The 13,677-nt window shown below is 41.0% G+C and overlaps 1 protein-coding gene across 5 annotated transcripts in view; it reads left to right on the forward strand.

Annotated features, from left to right (window-relative positions):
- The window catches only part of SMIM14 (small integral membrane protein 14), a 55,608-nt gene that overhangs the window by 14,257 nt on the left and 27,674 nt on the right, over positions 1–13,677 (forward strand). Inside the window, exon 1 of one of the 5 annotated variants that reach the window (XM_040587188.1) lies at positions 432–562. The exons of 3 other annotated variants lie outside the window; for them this stretch is intronic. The gene's annotated coding sequence lies outside the window, so the exon portion shown is untranslated. Of the gene's footprint in view, positions 1–431; positions 563–645; positions 786–13,677 lie in introns of those variants that run through there. One more of the 5 variants, XM_040587196.1, reaches the window with a different exon arrangement.

The raw sequence follows: 13,677 nt of genomic DNA on the forward strand, positions 1-13,677 counted from the left end.
AGCAACGTGAGCGACCCTGTTTCTGGCGGGGGTGCAGAGCCCTGACCGCGGGGGCTGTGGCAGACCCATACACACACCAGGTCCCAGGGGAGCTCCTTTCCGTGTGTATTCTCAGCGCTGACCTACGGGGGCTTCGCTGGCAATGTCACCACCCGGCACGCCGGGCTGCCGCGGCCGCGCATCCTCCCGCCCGCGCAGCGCCCGAGAGGGCCGCGGCCGCCCCTGCCCGGCCAGCGGCCCTGAGGCGGCGCGGCGCAGGCAGCCGCGGGGCTCCGGTGCCGGGCTGGCAGCCGCCCCGCGGAGGGCCGGGCCGGGCCGCGGCAGGGCGTGCGCGGGGGGCGGGAGCCGCGCGGCACCGCCCCGGCCCCGCCGCCGGGAGCCGGCAGATCCGGGTCTCGTGGCGCGGGCTGACGTGTGAGCCGGCCCGAAGCAGCGGGGCCGAGCCGCGGGGCCGCCTCTGCCAGCCCGGCCGCCCTGCCGCTGCCCTGCCGCTGCTCCGCCGCCTCCCACGCCGCGCGGCCCGCCGCAGCCCTCCGCGCCCCGCGACGGCGGCCAGAGCACGGTGAGCGGGGAGAGCCGCGGCCGGGGGCCTCCGCGGCGGCGACGGGGAGGGCGCGGGCCGGCCGCGTCTAGGCAGAGCCGGGCGGGTTTCCGCGGCCACCCCCGCCCGTCCCGGAGCGGGGCGGCCCGCGGGTGGCCACGGCGCGGGCTGCAGGGGTAACTTCGAGCCTGTTGAAGTACGGAAGCGACCCCGCTGCCCGGCGCGTCGCCCGGTGCCCGGAAAGGTAAACACCGGGAGAGCTCGAGCCGTTCCGCTCGTTATTAGGCGGCGCTTTTCTTTTTACAAACCAGTGAAACGTCCGCTCGTCGTCCTCACAGCTGGGCTGGTTTGGGTTTTTCGGGTTGTTGGGGTTTTCAGTGCAAAGTGGCAGTCTTCTCTCGTTTATTGGTAGCTTTTGGGGTTTTTTTAAGGATCTCAGTCTGATACTTTGAGCTGAAGAGATTTCGATTTCTCTCTTTAAAGAAGCTGCAAGTGGCATGCTGACCCCAGAGTATGTGCTCCCAGGCTGCTCCCCGCTGTTTGAAAAGCGTGTGCAACTACAGTGGGAGAAATTGAACAATGTCTTGTGAAAGATAATCTCAGGAAAAAGACAACATCATGCTGTCATTAATTTATTAAAGAGAGGATTCTGGCCAGGAACTCTTCGCATGTGTGCTCCAAGATGTGATTTGTAGCAGATTATAGTGGGGAAGGGGTATAGTGGCCTAAAAGATGACAAGAGATTGTCCATGGTCATTCCTCTGCAGTGGTCACCATGCCAGGTTTCCCAGATGTCTTGCCCTGCAGCTCAGCTGCTGCCTTCCACAGCAGTTCTGAGGCCTCAGCTAACCACCGCTTCCACAAGAATGTGGCACGTGACCTGCATCAAAAACTTTTGTTTCCTGGCAAACACCTGTTTGTCTAGTCAGTCTTCAGAATTGTCTTTTAAATTATAGATTTCTGGGTGTAGGGACTGTTTGTTTGTGTTGTATACTGGCTGAACATCCATGTCTATGAATATAGATAAGTCTTGAAAACAATCTGCAGTTTTTAGAGGTGAGGACATCAAACTTTTTTGGTCTTAATAGCTTAATTAATCTTAATATGTTAATATTATTAGTGTGTGTACTGGGGAAGGTGCGTATCTGCAGTGAACATTAGTAGGTTACATCTTAGAAGTCTTTACATGCTTAGCTATTAGATTACTACCCACCTTTACTCATTTCTGTTACTTCCCAAAAGGAGACATCAAGTTAAAAAAAATAAATAATAAAAAAATCTTACTTTTGATTTCATCCTATATATAGTGAGAGTGAATAAATCCTTGGTAATTTCATCTAATTCTTGTGACCTGTCAAGACGAAAGAAATGAAGTTATTGTTGATGATTGATTTAAAAAGGTGACCCTGTCACTGACAACACAGCTTTAAATAGTAGAAGCAGTTGGCAAAATAATAGTGATTGTAATGTTAGCAGTACATTAGTTGGTTCAGTCCTGAGTGGTGTTCCTTCCTCTGCCTCTGAGATGGACGAGTCCAACCTCTTTGGTTCTTTTTGCCCTGTTTTGTCAAACAGGAGATTTACAACTTTTGCCTAACTTGAGAGTGATATGAATTTCTGTATTTTAAGTAGTTAAGATCATTTTGTATGAGGTGCTAAACAAGTGCAAAGCCATGCTGGATGTGTTACTGGTCATTCCACAAAGTATCGTCACATGTGCTTCTCTGGCAGGCAGGGACATCCCTGACCCACTCGGGACTGTAAACCAAGAGGTTCTGCTTTAGAACTGAGGTGATGGTAGCAGCTATTCTGTAGCTCTGGGTGGATCTTATTTTAGCCTAGCTGGATGTTACTTTGCTAATTATAGAAACAAATACAATAGACATGGTTCTATGATATTCCTTATACCATACACGTTGTGACGGTTTTGCAGTACCTTAATCAAACCATAATCAAGTCCGCTAAGTCCAAAGTGCATGACCCAGTTACATGGGCAACATTCTGCAGTCCATGTTCTTCCCTCATTCTGAGAGAAAACTAAGAATAATATACTTGTTGTTAAAGAAGTAGTCTACGTAAAACCAATTTCAAAATGCATTATGGTTTTAATCACTTTGTAATTGTTGTACCTGCTTTCAAAAGGTCAGTATTTGAGTTTAGAGAAAGTTAGTTTTGAACTGACTAATTGTTTTATTATTAACACCTCAGTTTCTACTTTCATATATTTAGACTTCAGAATTAGTGATGTGTGACTGTTATTTGCATAAAAGATGTGTAATAAACCAGAGTTTAGTTTCAGAATTTTCCCTCCTAGGTATTTTAGGTACTTGACATATATTCTTAAAGACCAAATTTTGTCTCTGCTGAAGTTCATCGTAGCAGAACTGAGCCTAACAACATCATGAGTCTTCACAGGGCCAGTACAATGAAAACAGCAAGATCCTCTTTATCTTCTTAAAAGTGTGTATGAATGGAGAAGGTGTGCTGTGCCCTGGCGATACCAAGTATCAGATTCTTACTGTGTATGTTTTGAACATTTATCAGATTACTCATCACAACAAATACAAAAATATTTTGACAGATTCATTTAAAAAAATGGATGTCATCTGCCCATATTCTGCTTGGGAAGTAAATCAGAGAGCTTGTGAGCCTGCTTTGCATACATGCATTTACATACATGCTGTTACACTTGATGTTAAGCACACTTTCTATTTTAACTTCCTAGGTTATAGATACAATTTATTAATTCATAAAGATATATCTAATTGCTAATGAGGCACTTGATTCTGCAAGACATTGAGTACTTGGTGGAAGATCCAAGTGCTCCCAAGTCCTCTATAAGTACAGAGGAAGCTAAGGAAACTTTGTAAGATTACCCCACAGAGCTAAATCTTGCAATCCTTGTTCAGGTAAAAAAAAAAAAAGTCTTTCCCCAGAACAGCTCCTTCAGCTTCTGTGACTTGATTCACCTTGAGCTAGCTTCCCCAGTTCCCAAGGAGCCTCATTTGAAGAAAAGACTCTTTAGCTCCTCATTATGAAGGAATACAGTCAGGGATATGAGGAGGATTAGTTTTAGTCTTAGTCTTACTTCTGGTGGACCTTAGGAGCAGTGTGGTCCTATCCTTCTCTTTCCATCTTATCACTTGCTCCACAATATTGACTGGGGCAAGCAGGAGGTCCCTTAGTGCTGCTTGATATGGCTTTTCATGAAAGACTTGAAGATGCTTGGAGAGCAGCCTCTGGCATGATTGAGTGGTTGTACATGTGCATGGTTATTAATTGAACAAATACGTTTCAGAGGCTTTAGTCAAAGTATGTAGCTGGTATTTTTACAGATAATGGAGCAAATTAGTCCCATTTGGGTGGAAACAGATAGAATTACACTTGATAAAAGTTTTCCTCATTAAGATTAGTTCTGATTCTTCTGCAGCTTTGCATGCATTAAAAAACATGGCTTTCTGGAGCTAAATATAGTTTCATTCGTACTTTATAAAACTGCTAGACAAATGTCAGACCCAAAGCACTGAGCTCTCCTAGGAAAGAAAAGATTTTATCAGAAGGAACAGAAAAGCTGTACAAAAATGTAGCACCAAACTTTTACATGATATAAGCAGCTGCAATGCTTTATTTGTTGAATCTTTTCAAATACAGTCCTCTCTCTAGTAACAGAGCTTTGGTCTTTTTTGTTCATATATTCACATGTATATATTCATATATTTCCAGCTAGTTAATCATGACAGCTTTATTTTTAGCAAGGCAATATTTTTAGAGAACTTGATAAAATAATTTATGTCAGTTTTCATATGTTAAAGGAGTTCGTTTAGGGAAAAAACAGCTGTCCAAATGGAATTACATGAAGATATGAAGGAAAGTTGGGCGTTAGCTCTTCAAATAGTTGAACTAAATCAAGTGTGAAACAAAGTTTCCTGGTGCCAGGGGCCTTAGTTTAACAAGAATTCAAGTGCAAGTGGTTACAGCGTTGTTAGAGGCTCATCATTTTCATATCTTGGTGAGACTGATTAGATGGCACCTGTCATTAAGCACCACTATTTGAAAATACTAGATAAAGCTTTTATCAGAGAGCTCCATGAAATACGGAAATATTCTTATACATAGACTTTTCATATCTTGGTGAGACTGATTAGATGGCACCTGTCATTAAGCACCACTATTTGAAAATACTAGATAAAGCTTTTATCAGAGAGCTCCATGAAATACGGAAATATTCTTATACATAGACTTCTCTTGAGCCATGGAGATTGTCAGATGCTTCAATTTCAAGTTAGTATGTAGAACAAAAGTGTCTAAAGTCGAAAAAGGCCTTCTTTCCTGTGGGAAAACTGTGGAGCTGAAGGTGAGATGTGTGCTGCAAACTAATCCTGATCTTGTGAAATAGTACCGTAGATTTTCCTTGTGCAAATTAATGTAATAGATTTTAAAATCTATTGCTAGTAGGTGCAGGGGAGCCTTGTGTAATTTGCATAGCACTTCCCTTCTGATAATCTAAACTAGTCTGGGAGTCTGCTGAATTAGATGGATGTTATTCTCTGGTAAAAACTGGGTCATCTTTTAGCTAAACATATGTAAATAACCAAGCCCAGAAATCCTGTTAATTGCTACAGATTCCCTCTGGTATAAGTACTGATTAAAAATACTCTAATTGATAAGCTTCAGACTGTTTACTGCAGGTATGTAGAAAACCTCATTCAACTTCCCTTGAAGTCAAAGACAGGCACCCGCTAGCTTCAGATAAAATTTGATCTGGCCTAAAGGGGTTAGGAGTAGGGCTGCCAGGGAATAGAGCTGCTTTCATCTGAAAATTGAAAATCCTGCTATCTTTCTCAGCATGCTGCTACCCTGCTAAATCTGTTTGCTCAGTGGCAACTTATTAGAAACATATGTCATCTCTGGAGGAAAAAATAATGAAAATATTCCAAAGAATTTCAGTATAATTTTGTGTTTGTATGTGATTGGAGTAACATTAAGGAATAGTGTGTTTTTACAGTTTTAAGGATTTAGTATGATATTTTATAATCCAAACAATTGTGTTCTTAATAAACAAGTCTTAAAAAACTTAATAGCTCATGGTTTAGCGCTACACTTGTTGGCTCAATATAGTGGAAAAACTTTCATTGTATTGTTTTGAAACTGTACATTTTTGTAAAGGAGTGAATAAAATAAGTTTTTAATGTTTATTTTTGCAAAGAGATTAAATGTCTAAAAGTCTCCAAATGGTTGACCCTTCAAAGAAATTACTTCAAAATAATGAGTTATTGCAGGCCACCTGAGCTGTGGTAACTGTCTGGATGCTCATGTGTAGCTCAGGGCAGCTCTGAAGTGGCTCAGTTTAACCTTTTTCTCTTATGGGCTAAGCAAAGTCATGTTCGCTCACTGTTCCCATGGGCTAAGAGTGTATGTGTGGACTGTTGCCACAGCTCAGCTGGTATGCAGTGGTTTTGTTACACCATGGTATTTTGTTCATGAGTTTGAGTTCTGAGTTTCACTGGGCGAACTTTAAAGTTGGATCTACTTCGAGCTTTCAGGCTGCTTTGGTACGTTTGAGCATTTTAATTGTAATTTTGATTCATAATTCTTGGAATCTGTTTTATGGATAGGTTACATAGTTTGTTATGGGGACGTATTCTTTTTCCGTACTTAATCTTTTAAAGTAAATTATTAGTTTTGTATTATGAAGCCCAAAAGTTAAGTGCAAAACATCTCTGGGGTGGGGTAACCAACAGCAACGTTGGTTTCCCTGTTCTGCTTGCGTGGGGAGGCTAGTATGAGATGTCTCCTCTGCCATTTTCCGTCTGCGGGCAGTACCCTTTATTTCTGTTTCCCTGCAAAAGTCTGCTCCCTGGAAAGGCCAGCTCCTCTTTTGGGCGTGACCACTTGTTCAGGATCAGGCCTGCCAAAACATTGCAATACAAGCTTGTAGCCCTGGTTGGCACGGCACAGCATGGGTGTCCTCTCACTGCTGGTGCAGAAGTGCTTTTGGCAGGGGTTTCAGATTCGGTATGTCTTGCTCCAGCAGCAGTGCATCGCTTGTACAGCTGCAGGGGTGCTGAATTTAGGAGATTGGCAATTGTTGCTGGGGAATGGGAAAAGGAATGTTGATACGAGCAGTGGGGCAGTCTGTAGCACCAGAGCCACTAACCAAAAGTAGGAGAGTAAGCAGATTTGCCTAGGAGCTGGCTCTTCTACTTACCACTCAAGTGGAAAATCCCGTTAAAGTCAATGAGAGTTCTTGCCTTACTGAAGGCCACAGGAGAGGGCTCCCAGTTTGCTCTGTAATCTGATTGAAATACATTGTATTAGTAATTTTACAGAGGATAGCCCACCCTTGTGCATTAACACATGTCAAACAAAATGATTAAATAGCCTTTAGTCATTCAGTACAATAGGAATAATTTTGTTGTCCTAGACCATTGTCACAGCCTGCTACACTAGAAATGTTAAAGTAAAGCCGAAGCATTTACTTAGCAGAAAGAGGGTATTATTCTTGGACAATGTTCTGTGTCATTGACATCTTCTCTTAATTAGCTTTCATATTGCAAGAGATTTCTTCCAGAAAAATGTCATCATTTTAACAAAAGGATGACCAAATGCTGACAGCTGGAGTTTGGCAATAACATTCTGTATCAAATATCAGTAAATGAATTCTAAAATAGCTGGACTGCTTTTTTGTCCATGACTGGATGTGCATAATTAGCTCCTTTTCAAGTGTTTTGCCCAGAGGAAATGTTAAGCCACCTGCATGGAAATAAGTAAATAGCTTTTTTTAATCTTGGTGGGTTTTATTTAGCTCCCTTGGGGAGTTCAGTTTTGATCACTGACATCAGCCTTATAGCCTTAAAGCCTGGAATCTATCTCGCTCTCCTCACATACTGGGGACTGCCCATGAAAAGGAGGATGGGAAACAGTACTGGAACAATGTGGGGGGTTTAATGTGTGGGTTCTTGTCCTCTGAGAGATGTACTTCACGCTGATGAACCTTACTTAGACTGAAGGAAGCATCTGTGACATCTTCTGTATTTCCCTGATATACCCTTGTGTTGAACTGATGCATCTCAGGTCACCTGCTCTCGATGTTGTGGTGGTCACACAGAGGTGGATGAGGGCTGTGGGGACAAGGGATGTTCCAGTACTGCAGCAGTCTTGTGGGACCATCAGAAAAAAACATCAGGCAGGTCTTTAGCGCACTTCTCAGTTCTGAGCCTGTCCCTGCTCAGAAGCTCCTTCCCTGATTTTGGCATGTCACTATAGTATCCTTCAGTGGCTGGCTCAGCATTTCTTAGTCTCTTTGTCTTTGCTTCTATTTTTAAGGAGTTGTTTTGTATTAAATTAGCATTTGTAAGAAGTACCAGATGGATGACACTGGAAAATTAATTCATAATTTACTTAGCAAATTATTTGTGGGACAGTAGTAAAGTTACCCACTAGTATGCCTTGAGCAGGATGTGGCTGGTGAGCAGTCCTCTTGTGGAGCTCCTACTGGTCTTGATATCTCTGTTGAAACCAACAAGAACAGCACCAGTTGCATACATCTGTGTGCATGGTTAGGCACTGACTTTCCGGTGAGGGAAGGAACTGGCTTAGCTTGATCTGCATGGAAAAGTTCATCTTAGATCTTGTTAATTATCCTGAGAAAAGTTGTAGTGCAAAAATACACTTGCCAACTCATTAGACTACAGCTGGAAGTCCAGGGAGATGTGCTGATGCTTTCAAGTATAAAATCAGCTGCTTTCTTCCCCTGCCCCCTGGAATTATAGGGAAAGTGAAAAGGAGAGCTCTGAAAGTGTTGCTATGTCTAAGAACCCATTTGGGGTATTGTATCAGCCATCAAAATTATTGCAGCTCTTTTCCCTAGAAAAGCTACATGGATGATCTGAACTGGGACAATTAGTTGAAGAAAGCTGTAATTGGAGCCACACTTCACTGTGGCAGCACTCCTCCTGGCAGGACCCACATTTATATCCTGCTTTTGCTGCCCAGTCAGACAGCTGGTTTTCTTTTGTCCTGAAAACTCAATTTTATGCCCAGGAGGAGGCCTGGTCATCAATAGTCCTCTAGAGGTCTGTGACCTTGCAGAACTAGATCCACTGAAGCCAAAGGGAGTGCTGGTATTTGTTTCAGTAAAAGTAGGATCGAGCTGTAAGCATGTGATAGTTGATGGGAGAGAGCTTCTTTTGCCTTGTTAGTAAAAGAGGTTTAAAATTACCATTATAAAAATGCCAAGAATAATGTTGCAGTGTTTCAGACTGAAGTTCTAGGAGGGAATATTTACATGAACTTTCTAAATTACAGTAACAGCGGATAACAGATCCTTGGAATGTTTTAATTAGTGTCAATTTGTGTACAAGATTACTCTTTATTTACAGATTCTATTTATAGCCTCGTTTGAACAGAGGAAGTTGCTTTGTAAAAGAAGTTTCCGTAGAAAACTTAAAGCTTGTTTTTGCCAGCTCTATAACTCTTACAACTTAAAACTCTTGTATAAAAAAATGCAGACCACCTCCACTGGTTACTCATGCCAGGCCTTCGGCTTCTAGATTAATTTTTAGTGCAGTGTCCTCCCCCCTTGCCTTAGATTCATGCATCCATTAACTTCAGACAGAACAGCAGTTATTATTTTAAGTTACTGCTTATTTTTCTCTTTATTTTCTCCCTGTTTCTGTAGTTCCTTTTGTGATATTTCTTCCCTATTTAGCTACAAACACTTTTGCTTTCATATACTGTACTGTAGTTTTATCCTGTGATTAGTTATTCCCTTCCTTTGCTTTATTATGGCTCTGTTACCATTTCTGCCTTGTTCCTCCTTTATACTGCTCTGGTGGAGAAAATGTGCTGTATTTCAGGTAGTAGCAATGTAAAAAACCTAGAAATATCACAAAGATCTCTGCAGGTTAAATCAGTCAGTCCTGTCTATACATATCTCTGGTTTGTTTGTTTTTTAAGTGAGAAACCCCAAATCCATGCATGTTAATTTCTCCCCTCTATACTTTAACCCAGTCTGAAGAGAAACTTGTTGCAGAAATCAATGGATAAAATTCCCTGACCTGTCTTATGAAGTTTAGCTGTAAAACTGAAATAATAGGAGGTCAAATAGGCTAGTGAGTTGGATGTAGGTGGTTCATCAAAAGACTAACAAAACACTCAGGATTCTGTGGGATGCTGGATGTACATGTAGTACAAAAATTATAGATGATAGAAATCAACAGGAAGATATGGTATGTAAGAAATACAGAAAATTCTGAGTTTGGGATTCACTTGATTTTAATGTTTAGGCTCCTCTTGTTTGCTTGGTCACTAGTAAGCAACATTGCCCTACTGCAGATACCTTTATGTATTATTTTACTGTATACCTAATTGATGTTGAATTGGATTTTGTGTGACTAGGCAGGGCTCTAGGTGACTAGGTGAGCCCAGTCCCTAGAAGAGGCAGGATTAAAAACAGATTTTTGTGTAACCGCTTGTACCAGAAGCATTTTGAATTGCCCAGTAAAGAGTCAGCTGAGATGCCAGTTGCCCCTGGAGTACTAATGGTACCCAGGGGGACAGAGTGGCCAAGGAGGGGGAAAAAAAAAATCCTATAAAAGCAGTGATGAGATGCTTTATGAGAAGCTGATCATAGCAGTCTCTTCTTGCTCTAACTGAAGCAAATTTCCACTTCCTTGGTTAATGGGTACTGTGGTCACATAGCTGCAGTTTCTCTGGGACAGGACTTCATATGCAGGATTGCAAGGGTGTTATGCTACTCAAGGCCAATGTGCAGGATGTTTTACATGCTAGAAGAGAATACTTGGAGGTGGGTAATATTATACAGAAGAACGAAACTTGGGGTATGCTATGAAGAAAATTAATTACTAAACAGGTCAGGTATTGTAAGAAAACATGGATACTAAGATTAAGTGCAGGTTAAAAGGCAAGAGAACAAATCCTTCTTATGGAAAGCTGGATAGGAGATCATGGAAGAGTATAGGAAAGAGGGTTTCTGCCTCTGACAGTAAGATAAAAATGAACATTTTATCTTTGGGGCAATTAATTGTTCATGCTTTGTGTATAGCTTTTGCTATTTTAGCCCTTTATAATTTTTCAGAATGCATGCAGAGGCATAACAAGTCATTTGCTTTCTTTCTACATTTTTATTTTAAATTCTATACATATTTTCATTTGTTCTGCCACACTTCTCTCAAACTGAATCACAGAATCACAGAATGATCAGGCTTGGAAGGGACCTCTGGAGATCATCTAGTCCAAGCCCTTGGTAAAGCAGGTTCACCTAGAGCAGGTTGCAGAGTCGTGTCCAGGTGAGTTCTGAGCTCAAAAGCAGATTTAACTTTATGGCTTGTTAGAAATATTTGACAATTGTGCTTTGAGTTATTGCAGTTGGCTGAAAAACAGTAACAAGGAGCTGAAGAGGGTTTTATAGCTCTTCAAATTAATGTGGAAAGATTCTGTTACTTGTCTGCTGTGCTGTGAGGTATTTTGCTCCCAAGGATTTTTTACCTTCAATCTTCAAGAAAATAGCATCACAGCCAAAATAGTTCTTAGCAGAGGAAATCTTCATCCATTGTATGTATTGTGTATATGATAGTCTATATTTTAAAAGTCCTGGATCCAGGAAAGATCTTAGGGCTTAGAGGTTTTGATGCTGAAGATGCTAGGTTTAGTCCATGATAAATCTGCCGTGACTCTGATTTATGTATCATACAGAGTGAGTGTTTCTTTGAATACTGAAATCACAAATATTTTTACACCTCCTTTATACCAAGAAGTAGAGATTACCAGTATGTGCACTTTGATTATCTTGCTAATCAGCATCATGTTGGAGTCACATTGGAGGGCATCCAGCACATGAAAAATTGACAAAACTTCTTGTTTGCCTTTATGCTAGAAAGGAATTCAGTTTCGCAATGATTAGGGTGGAGAAGCAAAGTATAATTTCAGTCTCCCAGAGCTCACCAGCTGCATGCTATTTACTCAGGAGAGGTGTTGCTGAATTGGGAAATAATGTACAGTCATTGCAATAATTTAAAATACAGAAGAGTCTCCAGGTACAAAAAAACCAATCAGATTGTAGCCATAAAGATTGCTTTTCTGATAGTAGAGTGTATAAAATATAGTACACAGCTGTAGGGCTGGCATTGGGGAAGATAATAAAAGAAGAAACAATTTGCAATAATTACTATAACCGAGTGCTATATTTTTAAATCATGAGAGACTAGAAATATTTTTCAATATGGCTTCATTGCCTACAATTTCAAATAGATGCTCAAGTCAAAAGGTAATGGTGGATCAGAGACCATCCTCCACTTTACTCCCGAATTGTAGTAATTCTGTCTCTGATTACAGTATTTTAATTTCAGTAGTACTCTTTATGATTGCCTCTGTGGGCCTCTTTACACTAGAAAGGTCGTATTGACTCTTTGATGGTACATCATATTTGTCCACATTTACTAATTCTCTCTTTTATTATGCTCTCTATCAGTTTGCTTAGTCTAGAGGCCATAATATATACCTTCCCAGCTGTTAACAGTGAGAGCTTTGTCGTATTTACCAAATGTATCTTCCAGCTGTTTGTAAACCCTATGAATTAAATACTGTACTAGCAGTAATATGGCCAACCCAAAATACAGTAATTTTAAGTAGAGTAAAAGTAACTCAGAGTACTTGCAGGTATTAGACATCATAGCCTTACCAATTGCTGTGGTCTTACCAGTTGCTCTATAAATTTCAAGAAAAACACAGTAGCAATAAAAAGAAAACATACAGAAAAATAAGTAAAATAAAATAAAAGTACAAGCTTTTCTTTTCTTTCTCTGGGTCATGAGGAAGAGAACAGAGCACATCCTCCCATTTTCTGCGATAGACTGTAGAACAACTCTATTTGCAAAAGGTGGAGAGCTGGTGTGACTCACAGCAAAGAGGTCAGAGCTGGGCAGAACAAGTTAGCCGCTGACGTGAGATCAGACAATTGGAAGTGCTGGGAGGCAGGCAGGAAGCACATTGCAATTCTGGAACAGATTTTTGATACAAACAGGCTGCTGAAGAGCACACAGTGGAGCCAAGGAATCCTGCTCTGTGATATGTAAAAGTACTAGTCTCTTATTACCAAATCTTAGAAAGGTCACAAAACATTGATAAACTTAAGGATCTGATTACACAGCCTAGTTGATATTTAGTACTTTATACATTCAAAGTGTGTTACAAATAATACAGTTATTAAGCCAAAAATGCTTTAATGAGGAATATGGACATGAGAGTGTCAGTTTGCAAGTGAAAATCATCGTATAGCATGGAGTGGGTCTCTCTTCTTTGTAACTGGTCAGCCACATAGAAAATCTGTTTCCTTCAGTTCCCAGCAAAAAATAATAGCATAGAGGGGATTAGTTAGATGTTGGTTCGTTTTTTTTAAGTAGTAAAATAACCCAAGTTTAGCAACTGTATCAGGGGAAAACCTAATGCTGTTCCCAGAATAGATGGTCCATCTTCAGTCCTTTGCCAATGAAAGAGGTTGTCAGAGGCTTGGAGGAAGGGAAGATAGAGGATGATTCCTTTCAGCCTCATGTGAGTGTGAGAAAGCTTGTAAGGGATCTTTTGTTGAAAGTTTGGATGGCATTTTACTTGGTGACATGTGTTCTTCTTTATTTTTAGCTCATTAAGGTAATTTTTCCTGTACAATTCAGATGTCTTAGGGTAAATTCCTTCTAGCACACCTCCACTTAAATGTTGTATGACAGATTATTTTCCCCTGTTTATTGTCTGGTTTTTTTCAGTTGTATGCTCTACAAAGAATGTTTGCCTGGTTTTGTTCTGATGACTCTTACCTGATGTTTCGATTTCTTGTAGTCATATATACACACTCCTCTGTTAATTGCTGTGACATTATTATGTGTTACTGACTCCTAAATTCTTTCCAGTTACAACGAAATATTCTTTTGCAACTTTCCTGGTTCAAATACCTTCTTTTGGATGTCAGCATTGTGTCCAGAGAGACCATTTTGCACTATTTAGCAATCAGTGCTTTTACCTGTTCGTCGTGCTAAGATAGTTTTAGAAAGGCTCTTCTGGATGATGTTGGCTATCATCCAGGGGGCTTGTGTAGTTAAAAAATTTCTTCTATTGCTGTCATG

The sequence above is a fragment of the Falco naumanni genome, chromosome 1 (genome assembly GCF_017639655.2).
Source record: "Falco naumanni isolate bFalNau1 chromosome 1, bFalNau1.pat, whole genome shotgun sequence".
Lineage (NCBI taxonomy): Eukaryota > Metazoa > Chordata > Aves > Falconiformes > Falconidae > Falco > Falco naumanni.